The sequence below is a fragment of the Saccopteryx leptura genome, chromosome X (assembly GCF_036850995.1).
Source record: "Saccopteryx leptura isolate mSacLep1 chromosome X, mSacLep1_pri_phased_curated, whole genome shotgun sequence".
Lineage (NCBI taxonomy): Eukaryota > Metazoa > Chordata > Mammalia > Chiroptera > Emballonuridae > Saccopteryx > Saccopteryx leptura.
This window is the reverse complement of record NC_089516.1, coordinates 104,752,216-104,768,324: the sequence shown is the minus strand read 5'-3', so window position 1 is coordinate 104,768,324 and position 16,109 is coordinate 104,752,216. Positions and strand designations below refer to the sequence as shown.

The 16,109-nt window shown below is 34.6% G+C and overlaps 1 pseudogene; it reads right to left on the bottom strand.

The window, feature by feature from the left end:
• Positions 1 to 1,739: 1,739 nt before the first annotated feature.
• The window catches only part of LOC136386444 (probable ATP-dependent RNA helicase DDX5 pseudogene), a 93,320-nt pseudogene continuing 78,950 nt past the window's right edge, over positions 1,740 to 16,109 (bottom strand).

Genomic DNA, 16,109 nt, shown 5'->3' with positions numbered 1-16,109 from the left:
CAGAATAACTATATTATCTCATAAACAACAGAAACTTTTTACCTTTCCCCAGCAATCCTATAAGAAGATTGCAGGTATAAGCTATGCTTTTCCCCACATATGGTGCCAGGTGAGAAACAAACCACATCTGTTCCTTTCACTTTTTTCTTTCTTTCTTTTTCTTTTTGCAATGGACTAGATTGACATTTTCAACCTTTGTTTTATGAGCATATACACCCTGCAAAATGTCAATATTTATGTGTGAGTGTGAGTGTGTGTGTGTGAGAGAGAGAGAGGGAGAGAGAATATGAAGGAAAAGATCTTTAGTCAAGTAATTTGTGTTCCTCTGGGTTAAAAAAAAAGTGAAATAAGGTTCCCCCAGCCAATAAGTCCAAAAGCTTTAAATGTTTTAGTATATATTCTGAACACTCATGGTTTCAAATACCCAATCTCAAAGGACATTAAATTTCAATAAACATGTTTTTGGAATGCTAGAATAAATAGCAATCACCTCTAAAGGTAGGAACAATTTCTATTTCACTCTTGCATCACTGTTGCTTAGCACAGTGCATGAATTCACTATGGATTGTATATCCTTAAATACATAATGAATGTTATAAGTTTAGATGCATACAACTGTACCTCTTTGTTTACCAATGGCTAGAGCCAAATTGAATGTATACTTTATGAAAAGTACCTCAACATGAAAAATTTAAACTGTGCAAGTGTCAAACATAAGCACAATTCAAATAAAATAGTAACACATTTAGATCTTTTCTTTTAAACACCTATTTGTATAACTAATATTTTGTAACCAAGCTAGATCTTGTAGCTAAATGTCTCAGATTTATTTTGACATCATGGATGCCATTCTTTACTGTAAAAAGGGGAACCCTGGGCCCTGGCCGGTTGGCTCAGTGGTAGAGCGTCGGCCTAGCGTGTGGAGGACCCAGGTTCGATTCCCGGCCAGGGCACACAGGAGAAGCACCCATTTGCTTCTCCACCCCTCCGCCGCGCTTTCCTCTCTGTCTCTCTCTTCCCCTCCCACAGCCAAGGCTCCATTGGAGCAAAGATGGCCCGGGCGCTGGGGATGGCTCTGTGGCCTCTGCCTCAGGCGATAGAGTGGCTCTGGTCGCAACATGGCGACCCCCAGGATGGGCAGATTATCGCCCCCTGGTGGGCAGAGCGTAGCCCCTGGTGGGCGTGCCGGGTGGATCCCGGCCGGGCGCATGCGGGAGTCTGTCTGACTGTCTCTCCCCGTTTCCAGCTTCAGAAAAATGAAAAAAAAAAAAAAATGAAAAAAAAAAAAAAAAAAGGGGGAACCCTGTTAGTTTTTGAAATGGACATTGATCAGAGTAAAAAATGAATGTATGTTGCTGAGAACCTAGGAAGCTTTCTGAGCTGAATCTCATCAAGGAAGCAAAATGTGTCACTCAAGACTCAATTAAGGAGACAAAAATAGAGCAATTGTAAGATGAGCTTTAGTTAATTAATTATAACATATCACAAATCATGTTGGCAAAATAGAAGACGTGAACATGAATTTCAAGTAAAGTAGTTCCAGAAAGAAGTACACATGCATATGTCAGCAACAGAGTTCTTAAACATGCAAAGCTAAAGAGCATATCCCTGGAAGCATCAGGACCACAGTAATGTACAGATACTCTGTGTAGTATTTCAGAACATAAACCTAAAAGTGAGAAGATGTTTCAGACAGGCTCTGATTGTTGCATCATCTGTAGCTCCTTCAACTCCTTAGTTTAGAATTCCTCCTCATGTTCCTTGACAAACTCGTTTACATCACCTTCATCTACCTCCAGACCCATCAATTTTCCAAGGGACACAATCTCCTCCAATGCTTCTACCTTGGTCTTGGTCTCTGGTTCGAATCCTTTGAAGATCCTGTCTGTAACAATAACAGGCCATAACTTTTTCCATGCTGAGTTCAAGGTTCTTCTTATAACCTCTTGCCATGCCAAGTCAATAATGCATAAACATATCATGATGTCATAGTGATCTTTCCAAAACTCTCGAAGGGTTAGATTTGTATTTTCACTCACCTCAAAGCAGCGGCAAACAAGTGCTTTGTTTAAAGCTTTTTAAAGTTGGAAATGACCTGCTGATCCATAGGTTGCAAGATTGAGGTCATGTTGGGTGGGAGGTAGAGGACTTTCATGAATTTGAACTCATTGAGAATGTCATCTTTAAGACCAGGTGGTGGGCTGGAGCATTATCAAGGATTAATAATGCTTTTATCAAGAGTTTATTTTCTTGAAGATATTTCTTCACTATAGGAGCAAAGATGAGATTTACCCATTCAATAAAAAACTGCTGCATAACCCATGCCCTAGCATTGGTGTGCCACATAACTTGCAGTTCTCCTTTAAGAATCTTATGAATTTTAAAGGCTCGAGATTTTCAAAATGATACACTAGCAGGGGCTTTACTTTACAGTCACTGCTAGCATTTGCACACAATGCAAGGGTCAGATGGTTTTTCATGGGTTTATGGCCTGGTAGCTTCTTCTCCTTTGCAGTGATGAAAGTCCTCCAGGGCATTTTTTTCCAAAACAATCCTGTTTTGTCAGGAACAACAGTTGAACACTTGTTGGGGGATGTAGCCTTCCTTTGCAATAAGCACAGCAAAATGTGCGATGTACTCTTCAGCTGCCTAACGTCAGCACTCACAGCTTCACCATGCCTCACCACTGAGTGGATGCCAGATCTCTTGAAATTTTTAAACCAGCTATGACTTGCCTTAAACGTATCTTCTGCTGCCTCTTTTGAGGTTGATGGTTCTTTCTTTTTCAAGTTGCCGTAAATAATACATGCCTTTTTGCATATTACAGTCTCCATCACTGTATCTCCTGCCAGCTCTTTCTCTTTCACCCTCACCAGCAGAAGCTCCTCCATTTCTTCATGGATATTTGTCCTTAATTGGGACAGAATTGTAGTTCCTTTTGCTGGATTTGCACTTTTGATGGCATCCTTTTGTTTAAGGATGGTACAAATTGTAGATGTATTGCGGTCCTATATTTCTTGCTTTACTTCTATTGAGTAAAGCAGAGGTAGTCAACTTTTTTATACCTACCGCCCACTTTTGTATCTCTGTTAGTAGTAAAATTTTCTAACCACCCATTGGTTCCACAGTAATGGTGACTTATAAAGTAGGGAAGTAACTTTACTTTATAAAATTTATATAGCAGAGTTATAACAAGTTAAAGCATATAATAATAATTACATACCAAGTACTTTATGTCAGATTTTCACTAAGTTTGGCAGAATAAATCTTTATAAAACAACTTACTATAGTTAAATCTATCTTTTTATTTATACTTTGGTTGCTCTGCTACCACCTACCATGAAAGCTGGAACGCCCACTAGTGGGTGGTAGGGACCAGGTTGACTACCACTGGAGTAATGCAAGATAAAGTAAAGCAAAATTTACTTTACATCATTCTCTTCTTCTTCTCAGCACTGTCCTTTACACTCACTTTCTTTGGCCCTATGATAGCACACAAAAATAGTTAGTAAAAATGCAAAAATGATGCAAGAACGAGTACAGTGCACAAGATTCGACTTGATTATGTGGGTAACACATGAGAAAGAATGAGATGCTGGTGTTGTGCTGCCAATACAGGACTTGTGTGCCAACATGCCAACTAGTGGCAGCTTCCCGAATCACAACTTGTATCTCAGAATTTCGCTCGGATCTTGAATAAAACTACAGACCAAGTCGCAACTCATATCTTAAAAAATATGTATGTTGGTCTGCTCATATCTGCATATAGATCATGTATCATAGAAATGTATACTTGAAACTTATGTGATCGAATTAATCAATGTTACCCCAATAAATTTAATTTAAAAAGTACAATGGTATAAGGCTTGAGGATAGTTAATGTTAGATTCATAAATTTAGAGACCAGAGAAGGACTTCAGGACAAGTCTCATTTTAACAATGAGGAAACTAAACTACCAAAATTTAAGGGATCACAGTCACATAGCTAGTTAGTGTCATCATTTTTCTGTTTTAAATAGTAATAATTAAGCAAAAATAAATTGATTGTATGCTCTCAGTTATTCACAATTACACAAAGAAGACTGCCTTTTTGTATTATAATCAGCCATTTCTTGTAAGTATATCTTATTTGAGGCAAAGCATCTAGGAAATAAAACATTTCTTGAATGCTTGACTTATATACCTAAAGCTATGAATAATTCTGAGGCCACTATAATACCACCACTACAAGACAGAGTTGGAGGAATATAAATCAACCAATGTTATACTCTCAACTATGTAATAGTTCTTAGGACTATACTTCCTTCTGAAGAATTCATGTATTAACCACATTGTTATAAAAGAGTTTTAGACTTTTAATTTTTACAGTTTGTCCTGACTACAAATTCATTATTGTTCTTTATTAGTATTTATTTATCCTAATTAGAAAATGAAATATAAGTTTGGCAATTAATATTTTGGCAGATAATTACAGAATTTTAGAAATAAAAGTGTTGATACTGTTGTTTTATTATGTCTTATTCTCTAAGTTTGCCCCATATTAATGAAAATATATCTTAGATGTAAACTCCTGAATGAAAAAAACCTTTTCTTTCACTCAATGAATATATATTTTGCAACTATTGTGTAACAGATCTTGAACATCTAGAACCAGGCTAATGTGAGCTCCCTGAAACAAACAAAGAAACTCTCTCTCTCTCTCTCTCTCTCTCTCTCTCTATATATATATATATATATATATATATATATATATATATATATATATATATATATATGTATATATAATTATACACACATACACACAACAGTATACTTTGTATGTAGCAGAAACTCACATATCTGATGAACAAGTAAATAATATGATGGGTTTGATCACCGAAAAATCTAGATTATGAAACTCCGTTTCCCAATTTGACTTGTGATAACTCATCACAGTCACACAGTTCAATATAGTAAATAATTGGTTAATCTTTAGGACACTGGTGATAGTGATGATGAATTTCATTGTTCATGATTAAAAAACAAAATGATTGCTTTTTTTACATGACTATTGAACCCCTTCACCAAATAAATTCAAGGAGAGGCATCCTTCTTAGGTTTAAAACAGTATAGAGTTAAACCAAGTATTTGCTTAAAGTAGGCCTTTTTAGATTTAATCAGTTAGCTAAAGCTTTACAATTAGCAAGACTAGCTTTATCTCAATATATATTATCTTAATTTGTTAATGTTTCAGTTCTTGGGGTTGGAGCAGTGGGATGGAAAGCTATCAAAATTTAAGTACTTTATTATTATTTGAATAAGTAACAATCTAGGAGGCTAAGTGCAATATTGTTGTCATGTACTGGGCTTCATTTTATAGTATAAGGTTACATTCTTCTATCAAATATATATTTATATGCTTAATTTCACCTGAAAATAAGAGTGGTACTTGAGTTAATACAGAATGTAAACCACTGATTACTTCTTACTTGAATATGCAGTTTTTGTTTGGTTCACATGATTCTGAATATAATCATATCTCATGGATTTTATTTCTTACTATAAACTTACCATTTTATAAAAAATATTAATTCAACTTCTAGCTAGTTTACATTATCTACTTTAATCTTGGATTCTCACAAACTCCACATTTTTACCATGATGTGGAGCTCAGTATTAGTCCATAGAAGAAATAAGAAATTCTATGATTCTCCTTATTGTCAAATTGCTAATATTCTCAGATGGTCCTAACCAGTGTTCTTTGGAGTTTTTGTGCAATGAAGGAATGGATGTGACAAACAAGGCCAGTTGTACATGTCTTTCTTACTTATGAGATTTTACTTTAATTTATTTCCTAGTTGTGCATCTTTTCTTTTAGTGCTTCAGTTGGACTGCAACAATACTTCAAGGGTCCTATTCAGAGTCCTGGCTAATAAACCCTTAAAAAGTATTTTTGTTTTTTTTCTTAAGTCATCAGAGAGAGGTTCAGAGATACAGATTGACTTATTTGGCACTGCTTAGCAGGAACAGAGATGATATTTTTCTTAGTTTGATTGAATTAGCATGAAGTACATATTTTCTGTAATGAATCACAGCATCCTTATTACCTGTGACATTGGTTCTCAGTTCTTGAATTCAGCAAAAGAAGAATTCGAGCCAAGGGCCCTAGCATGCTAGCATGAGAAAGTTTATTTAGCAAAGTAAAAGTACCCTTAAAGAGAAGATTTATCAGGCTGCTTAGACTTTCCTTGGCCTTTTAGAAAGAAAGTCACAAAGCAGAAGTGAACCAGCTGGATTGCACAAACTCAGGAAAAATGATACAGAGGCAAAAGAGGGGCCCTTAGAGATAGGTTTTGCTCCCCTAATTGCAAGTCTCATGAAGACCCTTAGAGCTTAGGAGAAAGAAAGTAAAGATTCACGCCTAAAGAAAGAAGTTATGAGCATGCTCCAGAGAAAGTGGGCACTGGGTTCTTTATCTTAAGAGCTTTTATCTTTGCCTGACCAGGTGGTGGCACAGTGGATAGAGCATCAGGCTGCCGTGCAGAGGACCCAGGTACAAAACCGAGAGGTCAATGGCTTGAATGTGGGCTCATCTGGTTTGAGCAAGATTCACCAGCTTGAACTCAAGGTCACTGGCTTGAGCAAGGGGTCATTCTGTCTGCTGTAGCCCTCCCGCCCCCCCCCCCCATCAAGGCACATATGAAAAAGCAATCAATGAACAGTTATAGTGCCACAATGAAGAACTGATGCTTTTCATTTTTCTCCCTTCCTGTCTGTCTGTCCTTCTCTCTGTCTCTCTGTCTCTGTCATACATAAAGAAAAAGTTTTTATCTTTTTTCTAAAGGTGGGAATTTTAGGGAGATCTTAGGGGAGGATCTCAAAAGAATTCACTAGATTTCCAAGTGTGTCCTTCAATATGCAGATGAATCAAATGAGTGTATAGGTCATTTTCTCATCAATTTCACCTTTAAAGAATGTCACTGAAGAGGGACCAAGACCAAGGTGGGTCTGCCCCAGCATGGTCTGAAATGGGTAAGATAAGACCTTGTGATTTATTATCTGGCTGTATATTGTTTGGCTCGTTTGTTCAGATGTCTCAGTTTACCCGTTCCATTTCTACATTTCCCAAGGAATTTTCCTAGCTTTTTTTTTTTAGAGAGAGAGAGAGAGAGAGAGAGAGAGAGAGAGAGAGTCAGAGAGAGGGATAGATAGGGACAAACAGACAGAAAGGGAGAGAGATGAGAAGCATCAATCATTAGTTTTTTGTGCAACACCTTAGTTGTTCATTGATGGTTTTTCATATGTGCCTTGACTGTGGGGCTACAGCAGCCTGAGTAACCCCATGCTCGATCCAGCGACCTTGGGTCCAGGCTGGTGAACTTTGCTCAAACCGAATGAGCCCACGCTCTAGCTGGCGACCTCGGGGTCTCGAACCTGGGTCCTCTGCAACCCAGTCCGACGCTTTATCCACTGCGCCACCGCCTGGTCAGGCTTTCCTAGCTTCTTACTGTCCTGTTTCATTTTTACCTAGTTTAACATCTGAAAGCCACTGTGTCCTTGATAAAGTAAATAAATTAAATAAAGTGCTGATGTGTCTATCGTTTATTCAACAAAGCAATTTGAAATCCCAACTCTTACCATTTTTTTGCCTTTTTTTACTCTGCTATAGACATATCAAGTATTTTCACATTCCAAGGTACTTACACTAGCTGTTCCCTTTTCCTGAAATGACTTTTCACTAGATCTTCCTATGACTTGCTTACTTCTTTTCTTCATGTCTCTGAGGAGGGCACCTCTTCAGAAAGGCCTCTGAACCCTGTCTAAAATGACCTTCAACCCCCACAACATTTTATCTTCATAGTCTATTCTCATAGAACTTATCTGGTATTTGGAAATATGCTACATATTCATGATTATTACTATTCACAACTTTATTAAATTATAAGTTTTATGTGGCCTAAGATATTGCCTAACTTGTTTTCACTATTCCTAAATTCCTTATCTCAGTGCCTGGAACATGGTAGGTGTTGAACAAATACTTTTTGAATAAATGGACAAAATAGTAATTGAAAGCAGTCAATGTGTTTGACATTATTACAAGTTCTAAGGATTCAGAAGTGAATAATATTTACAAAATCCTATCTTTTGTGGAACCTACATTCACAGAGGATTGTTGTGAATGCTCTGATGTGAAATCATGAGAAACATTACTAGATTTGCTGTAGTGGGAATGACAAAGAAGGGCTAGAATGGAAAGTTGTTTAATTGGTAGACTAAATAGACTTTGCTGTTTTTTCAACATTGGAGTGAAAGTCAAGAGAGTCTGGACAAAGTTACAATTGATTTGAAGACTTTCAAACCATTTTGATATTTCTTATCCACTTCCTTGTTTCTTTTTTTTTTCCTCTAAGTATACAGTGCTGTCTTCCTTCTTTTTAACTAATCAAGTATCCTCATTAATGCATTCAGGTCTGCTTTCCTCATTACTATTTAATACTTCAAATTGCCATTTCCTTGCTCTGTTTGAAATCTTTAATTTCTGGAACCCTCAGGATTCAGGAAGTCATATTAACATAAATCTTATCAACATTTGAGATTATCTTATATTTCTTGCAACAAATAGGTTTCAGCACTACCATGTGCTAAACACTAAAGATACATAATTAAACCTGATAGATAAGGTCTGGACCTTTAAGAAGCTCCCCATCAAAGTCAAGTCATTTCCCCAACACAGACAGCATGCAAGTCCTGAGCTTTCATTTTTAAAATTGTATCGAATTTATTGGGGGTAACACTGGTTAACATATAATTATAAAGGCTTCAGGTGCCCAATTCCACAACAAATCTCTGTATACTGTATTGTGTGTTCACACCATGCCAAGTCTTTCTTATAAAGTCCATGCCTTTATAAAAGGTCAAATTACTTATAAGCTTCCTTTCTATTATGCTAAGTGAAATAAGTCAGTCAGAGAAAGACAAGTACCATATGATTTCACTTATATGTAGAGTTTTCTTTCTTATGTAAAGAATGTCTCAGGTAATTGAGTTACTCAGAGTACATTAATGTTTAATCCTCTCCCAACCTAGGTCACCAACTTTATTTACAACAAATATGCTCTCATTCAGTGGTCTCCACCCTGTGTACACAGTCATCTCTCGCCATATCATGGTTCACATTTTGAGGTCTCACTGTATCGCAGATTTTTAAATTTGTATATATCTAATTTTGTATCATGAATTTTTCATTATATCGTGAAATTTTGTGGTATATGGGTATTTTTTATATTTATTATTTTAATTATTTTTGTGGTAAAATAAGCATTTTATAGCTTAAAAAATGGAAAACAATATAAAATCATTAATTAAAATACATTAAAAGAATAGAAATTGAAATAAAATACATAGCATACAGCAGATAAGTAGACAAAGACTTGCACATGTGGAAAACGCAGCTACAGCCACTTCCACTTGAGTTAGTTTACCCACGACAGATCATACATGGCGCACTATTGTATATTCACTGGTGAGTACCCATGTTGAATTTTATATATTGTTAAAATTACCTAAGTTTAAGAGTGTAGAAAGTGTTTAAGAGTATAGGGAGTGTTTATATATAAGAGTGTGGTAAAGGTTAATAACAGTGTGGGAAAGGTTCATAAGACTGTGGGGAAGGTTTATAAAGCCTTAAATATATAAATAATAAATAAATATAAGGTCGCTACTTTGCAGATTTCTGCATATCATGGGTGGTTCTGGAACCTAAACCCCACAAATAGACAACAAATTATTGTATTTCCATCACCACCCTCGCACAAAACAAGGAAGAGGAATCAGCAGCAAAAATAATTTAAACAACATTAATAAACCAACTAACCATCAGAGCAGTGATTTTCTTTGAAGGGCTTAGTTTTATAGCCCTCCTACTTTTTAATATTAAAGGATTGCAATGTTAATCCACACATTGATATTTCAAAGTAAGTCTCATTAATTTTTTGTTCAGGCTTCAGTGAACACCTAGATTGTGTTTTTACCCTACTGTTGACTAATATATGCTGTTTTTAAAAGCTTAGGGAAGACAGGTAATAGCAAATGTTGGAGAGGCTGTGGAGAAAAAGGAACCCTCATTCACTCTTGGTGGGAATGTAAAGTAGTACAACCATTATGGAAGAAAGTATGTGGTTCCTCAAAAAACTGAAAATAGAACTACCTTATGACCCAGCAATCCCTCCACTGGGTATATACCCCCAAAACTCAGAAACATTGATATGTAAAGACACATGCAGCCCCATGTTCATTGCAGCATTGTTCACAGTGGCAGGACATGGAAACAACCAAAAAGCCCGTCAATAGATGACTGGATAAAGAAGATGTGGCACATATACACTATGCAATACTACTCAGCCATAAGAAATGATGACATCGGATCATTTACAGCAAAATGGTGGGATCTTGATAACATTATACAGAGTGAAATAAGTAAATCAGAAAAAAACAAGGACTGCATTATTCCATACATAGGTGGGATATAAAAGTGAGACTAAGAGACATTGATAAGAGTGTGGTGGTTACAGGGGGTAGGGGGAGAGGGAGAGGGAAAGGTGGAGGGGCACAAAAAAAAACTAGATAGAAGGTGACAGAGGACAATCTGACTTTGGGTGATGGGTATGCAACATAATTGAATGACAAGATAACCTGAACATGTTTTCTTTGAATATATGTACCCTGTTTTATTGATGTCACCCCATTAAAAATAAAATTATAAAAAAAAAGCTTAGGGGGCAGTGACTCATTGTTTTATTTCTAAAAAGAAAAAAGGTAAAAAAAAAAAAAAAACACAGGCAATGTCCACAAGCAATAAATATATAAATGTATTTGTCATGTGTAATTTTACCTTAGAAAAAGTAAAGTTATAGTTTATACAAGGTATGTAGAATGTTTTTGAATATTTCACAACTAGCTGAACATGAACATGAATAACTGAAAAACATTTGGTGAAGATCTGGTCATTTTAAACCAATCTGTAAAATACAGACTACTCAGATGGCAGGGCTTTAGGCAGTCATTAAATAATTGTGTGAAATCTAAGATTATACATTCAATATAATTTAAAAATGTATAATTACAATAACAAATAGAAATTAAAATGAGTCTTTGAAAACCTGAGCTTGAAACATTAATTTTCTAGTTTACTCTTGGAGTGATATAAATTTCTGATTGCAAATAATGTTCATGTAAAGCACACAAAAGTATTCAGAAAATTCATATCACACATATAAGAGGCATAGCAATTGATTGGATTAAAGAAAATGAGTGTAGTTTAGAAACAACTACATGTCAAGTATAAAAATATCCTGAATAAAGATCTTCAGCATTTTCCATAAATAAATTTGTTTTCCCTAAGTGGTGACTATGTGATAAAAAATTAGCTCAGGTGTTATTCTACTTTAATGATTAAAAAGACTGTCTTTTTCCTGAGTCTGTGAATTTGATTTTTTAAAACTTCCAAATTTCCAAATAAATTATATCAAAACACCCTTACTTTTAAGTATAATGCATGAACATTAAAATATATGGACTAATAAATTTTCCCTAACTTGGTACCATGTATAAAATCTTTCCAGTTTAAATGACCATGACCAGTATATGAATGAATGTACAAAAGTTGTGATTATCCAAATTTTATATTGTACAAAGTGAAGTAGGATACACAACTTTATTACTACTGTTAAGAATAGCTAACTTTTAGTATTTCCTATGTTCCTGACAATGATCTATGCTCTCTACATCAGTGCATTATTTTATTTCGTTTTGATAAATTTATGATTAATTCAACATTATCATTTACAGATGGAGAAAATTACCATTTTCAGATAAAAAAACTGAGACTCTAAGAAATTAACACTTTACTTAATTTCACACAGTAAATCAGAAAAACAAGACTTGAATTCATATTAGTGTGACTCCAGAACCTGTGAGATCACAGAACTGAGATTCTAACAGTTCATGTTTTCCCATTTTAAGATGCTAATTATATGTAATTTACCCTCAAATTTCAATAAAATACATTCTGCTCAATTAAATATTTTTGAGTGTTTGATATTGTACTACAGGTAAAATGGTGAATAATTTATGGTCCCTGACATGAAAATGATCTATACAGTAGCTTCAGAAGAATGGTAGCAATAAGGATGGAGATAAATAAATGGAATCGAGAGATATTTAGGGGGTAAATAATCAGGACTTGTTGAAAAACTGAAGACAGTGCTAAGAAATAAAAAATTGACTTAGAAAAAAAAGAATAAGTTAGTTGGTAGGGTTGGGGAGAAAACAAGAGATCTGCTTTTAAAGTGTGGAGGGGCATTAATGTAGATATCTAGCAGACAGCTTAAACTCAAGTATAAGTCTTAGAAGAGAGCCGTGGATGAAATATATTCGAAAGAGGAGACATTAAAAAACACACAAAAAAATGGTAAATGATTCCATAGGGATTTATTAGGTTGCTTGAGGACAAGGAGATGAGATGTAGGAAAACACTATATTTAAGAGACAGAAATTGTTCTAGATCCTTACATCTAATTGCCCTCTTAGACATTTCATTTTTCGATATTGCACAGGCATCTCAAATGCAATGTGTAATTTCCACTTTTGGCAATGGTGCATTAGTTTGTTTTGCAGCAACCCTCCTGTTGAGAACATGAGGAAAGGCTAGACAAATATACTTTAAATTATTAGAAAGCTAAGGATGCAGGAAGGACTTGTGGACCAATAGTCCAGCGAAAAGATAGCAAGAGAAGATCTGACATTTGATCCAACTTTTTCCTGAAAGATTCCAAGGCAGAAGTTTCAGCAGTCTTCTGGGGTTGAGAGAACTTACTGAAGTTCAGGGACCCAAAAGAAGGATGAGCACTGATAAAGACTTAAAGTTTTCACCTGACCAGGCAGTGGCACAGTGAACAGAGCATCGGACTGGGATACAGAAGACCCAGGTTCGAGACCCCAAGGTCGCCAGCTTAAGCATGGGCTCATCTGGTTTGAACAAGGCTCATCAGCTTGGACCCAAGATCGCTGGCTCAAGCAAGGGGTTACTCGGTCTGCTGAAGGCCCTCATTCAAGGCACATATGAGAAAGCAATCAATGAATAACTAAGGTGTCGCAACGAAAAACTGATGATTGATGCTTCTCATCTCTCTCCATTCCCGTCTGTCTGTCCCTAACTATCCCTCTCCCTGACTCTCTCTGTCTCTGAAAAAATAAAAAATAAAAAAAAGATTTAAAGTTTTCATTTAAGAACTGAAAAGAATATATATTAGCCCTAGCGAAATAAATAGACTAGACCTTACAAGGACTAAAGCATAAACTTAAATGATTATATTTATTGATTAGATTAAGGTACTTTGCTCCCAAATTAGAAAATTTGTGCAATGAGCCTTAAATATTTTCTGGAGGATGATAATGTTTAAATTCTAATTTCTATTTATTTTATTCACAATGTCTGGAATTCAATCAACTTTAGTGAGTTAAGAGTCAACCAGATCTGGAATTCAATCTACTTTAGTGAGTTAACAGTCAACCAGAATAGCATATGATGAAAGAAGCCAAGACCATTTATAAATTAGTCTTACAAAAATAAAGAAAAAATGAACATTAATCAGTCCAAATCTCTAGATACAACTATTAATTGAGAGCAGAGATCTATAAAAAATGTTTATCTATTTATTTATTTTTTGTGAGACAAATATTTTATTTTATTTTTTTGGTTTTTAGATTTTTATTGAATTTAATATGGTCATTCTTATAAATAAAATTATATGGTTTTAGTTGTACAATTCCATAATACATTATCTGTATACTGTATTGTGTGTTCACCACCCCAAGTCAAATCTCCTTCCATCACCATTTATCGCCCCTTTAAACTCTCTACCTCCTTCATCCCTCTTTCCCTTTTGTAAAGCTCATACTATTGTCTGTTGAAAGACTTTTATTTTCTTTGCTTAATGCCTTCACCCTTTTTACCCAGCTCCCCAATCCCCATCTCCTCTGAGAGGTGTCAGTCTGTACTCCAGAGCTGAGTCTTTTGTTTCTATTTTTTTTCTTGTTAGTTTATCTCAAAAAAGTAAATAAATAAAGGACCAGAGAGTAAATATTCTAAGTATTATAGACCATACGTGGTCTCTGTTCCATGTTCTTTAAAAAAAAATTCCAATCATTACAAAAGAAAAGAACATTCTTAGTTTATACATCATGCAAAAGCCTGTGGTTGGTCAAATTTGGCCCAAGGCTTTAGTGTACCAACCACTGATTCACACAAAATAGAGGACAGAACATATTAATCTATACCAGACAGAAGGAATCTGCTAAAGCTAGTCTGTGGAAAACTATCCAGAAAAAAATGCTTCTCTTTTCATTGCTATAAAAAAAGTTGTCTAAAATAGAAAAATGAACTTATAGATTAAAATAATTTAAAACACAGTTGTACCTTGACACATGAGCACTTGAAATCACGAGCAATTTGAGAGACAAGCAGTCACTTGTGACATTTTTTGCTTTAAGTCACAAGCAGATAATGGAATCACAAGCTTCCACCACCCTCCACTAGAAGGCTTGCTGAATATTTTGAAAAGGAGGAGGAAACTAACTTCCAATGGAAAGGTTTTTGTTGAAATGGCCTCTTAAGTGAACACGAGGAAAATGTGGTGAAAAAGCCAAAAGTCAGTGAAGAAAATGATGATTGTTTTGGGCAAAAGAGTATGTAAAATTTGTATTTTCTGATTTTGCTCACTTTTATTGTTAAACATGGCTCTGGACAGATGTTTGTGAAATTGCTAATTACCTTCCTGCTTGGGAAGAGCCATTTTTATGCTAATGTCTCCTCCTTCTCCACCAGCATTTTCACCAGATCTTGAAGGTAAATACACTTCATAAACCAGTTTATTTCTTTATATTCTCTCATATATATATATATATATATATATATATATATATATTATATATATATGTATAGAATATATATTATAATATATATGTTTGTTATTTATAAAATACATTTTCTTATTTAAAAGCATATAAAACAAAAAAATTTTGTGTGGTTTTTGGGGGCTAGAATGGATTAATTGCATTCCCATTAATTTAAATGGGGAAATTTGATTTGACACATGAGCAAAAATTGAGTCACAAGCCCGGCCATGAAACAAATTAAACTCATCTGTCAAGTTACCACTCTATATATCTGTCAGTGGCAATGTATAAACATTGTTAACTTTAATTTTATAAATGTTAAAGATATATCTTTATGGCAAATGGAATTTTGGATTCTGACTGGGTATTTTATGATATAAAGTGATTATAGTTAAAATTTAAGTATAATAATCATATTATGATTAAAGTTTTTAAAGTATAATTTCAAAGATAAATTTTGAAATATTTATTAAAGAAATAACATAGTTTCTGGAATTTGCTTCAAAATAGTATGAGATAAGTGGATGAGCTGGATGAGACACTTGACAAAGACTGGAATGCTGATGAGTAAACTCAAATTAATGATATCATTCTATCTAATTTGTATATGTTTAAAATTCATCATAAAACAAAAATTTAAAAGTCATCAAAAATGGAGTGAATCAAATAAAAAAGTAGTAAAAATTTTAGAATAATTAGATACTTTAAAGTGGCTCTCATGAAGATGTTCAGAAATAAATTAAAAATGTAAAATAGTATCAAAGAACTTATAAGTATAAAAATCAAATAATAATTCTAGACTTAGGATACAATAACTGAATTTAGAACTCAGAAGATTAAAATTGTGCTTCTAAGAATGAATTTCAAAACCCATATTTACTTCCTGGAAGACTTAAAAATATAAAATAATGTTTTTAGGCATTAAATATCTGGTAGCACAGAGCAATATTGCTAAGGAACTGGGAAGCAAACAAGAGAACCTAATCACTTTGCCAGTTTACATGATGGAGAGAGATTTCAGGCTGTACTGCATGGAGGGAAAAACTTGGAAAAAGAGTTTATAGAGCCAGAGGGCTGTCTCCTCAATTCTTTAGCCAAGTGCTAATCAGAATATATCCAGAGAGAGAGAGAGAGAAAAAAAAAAAAAAAAAAACAACTAAAAGAAATAGAGTCAA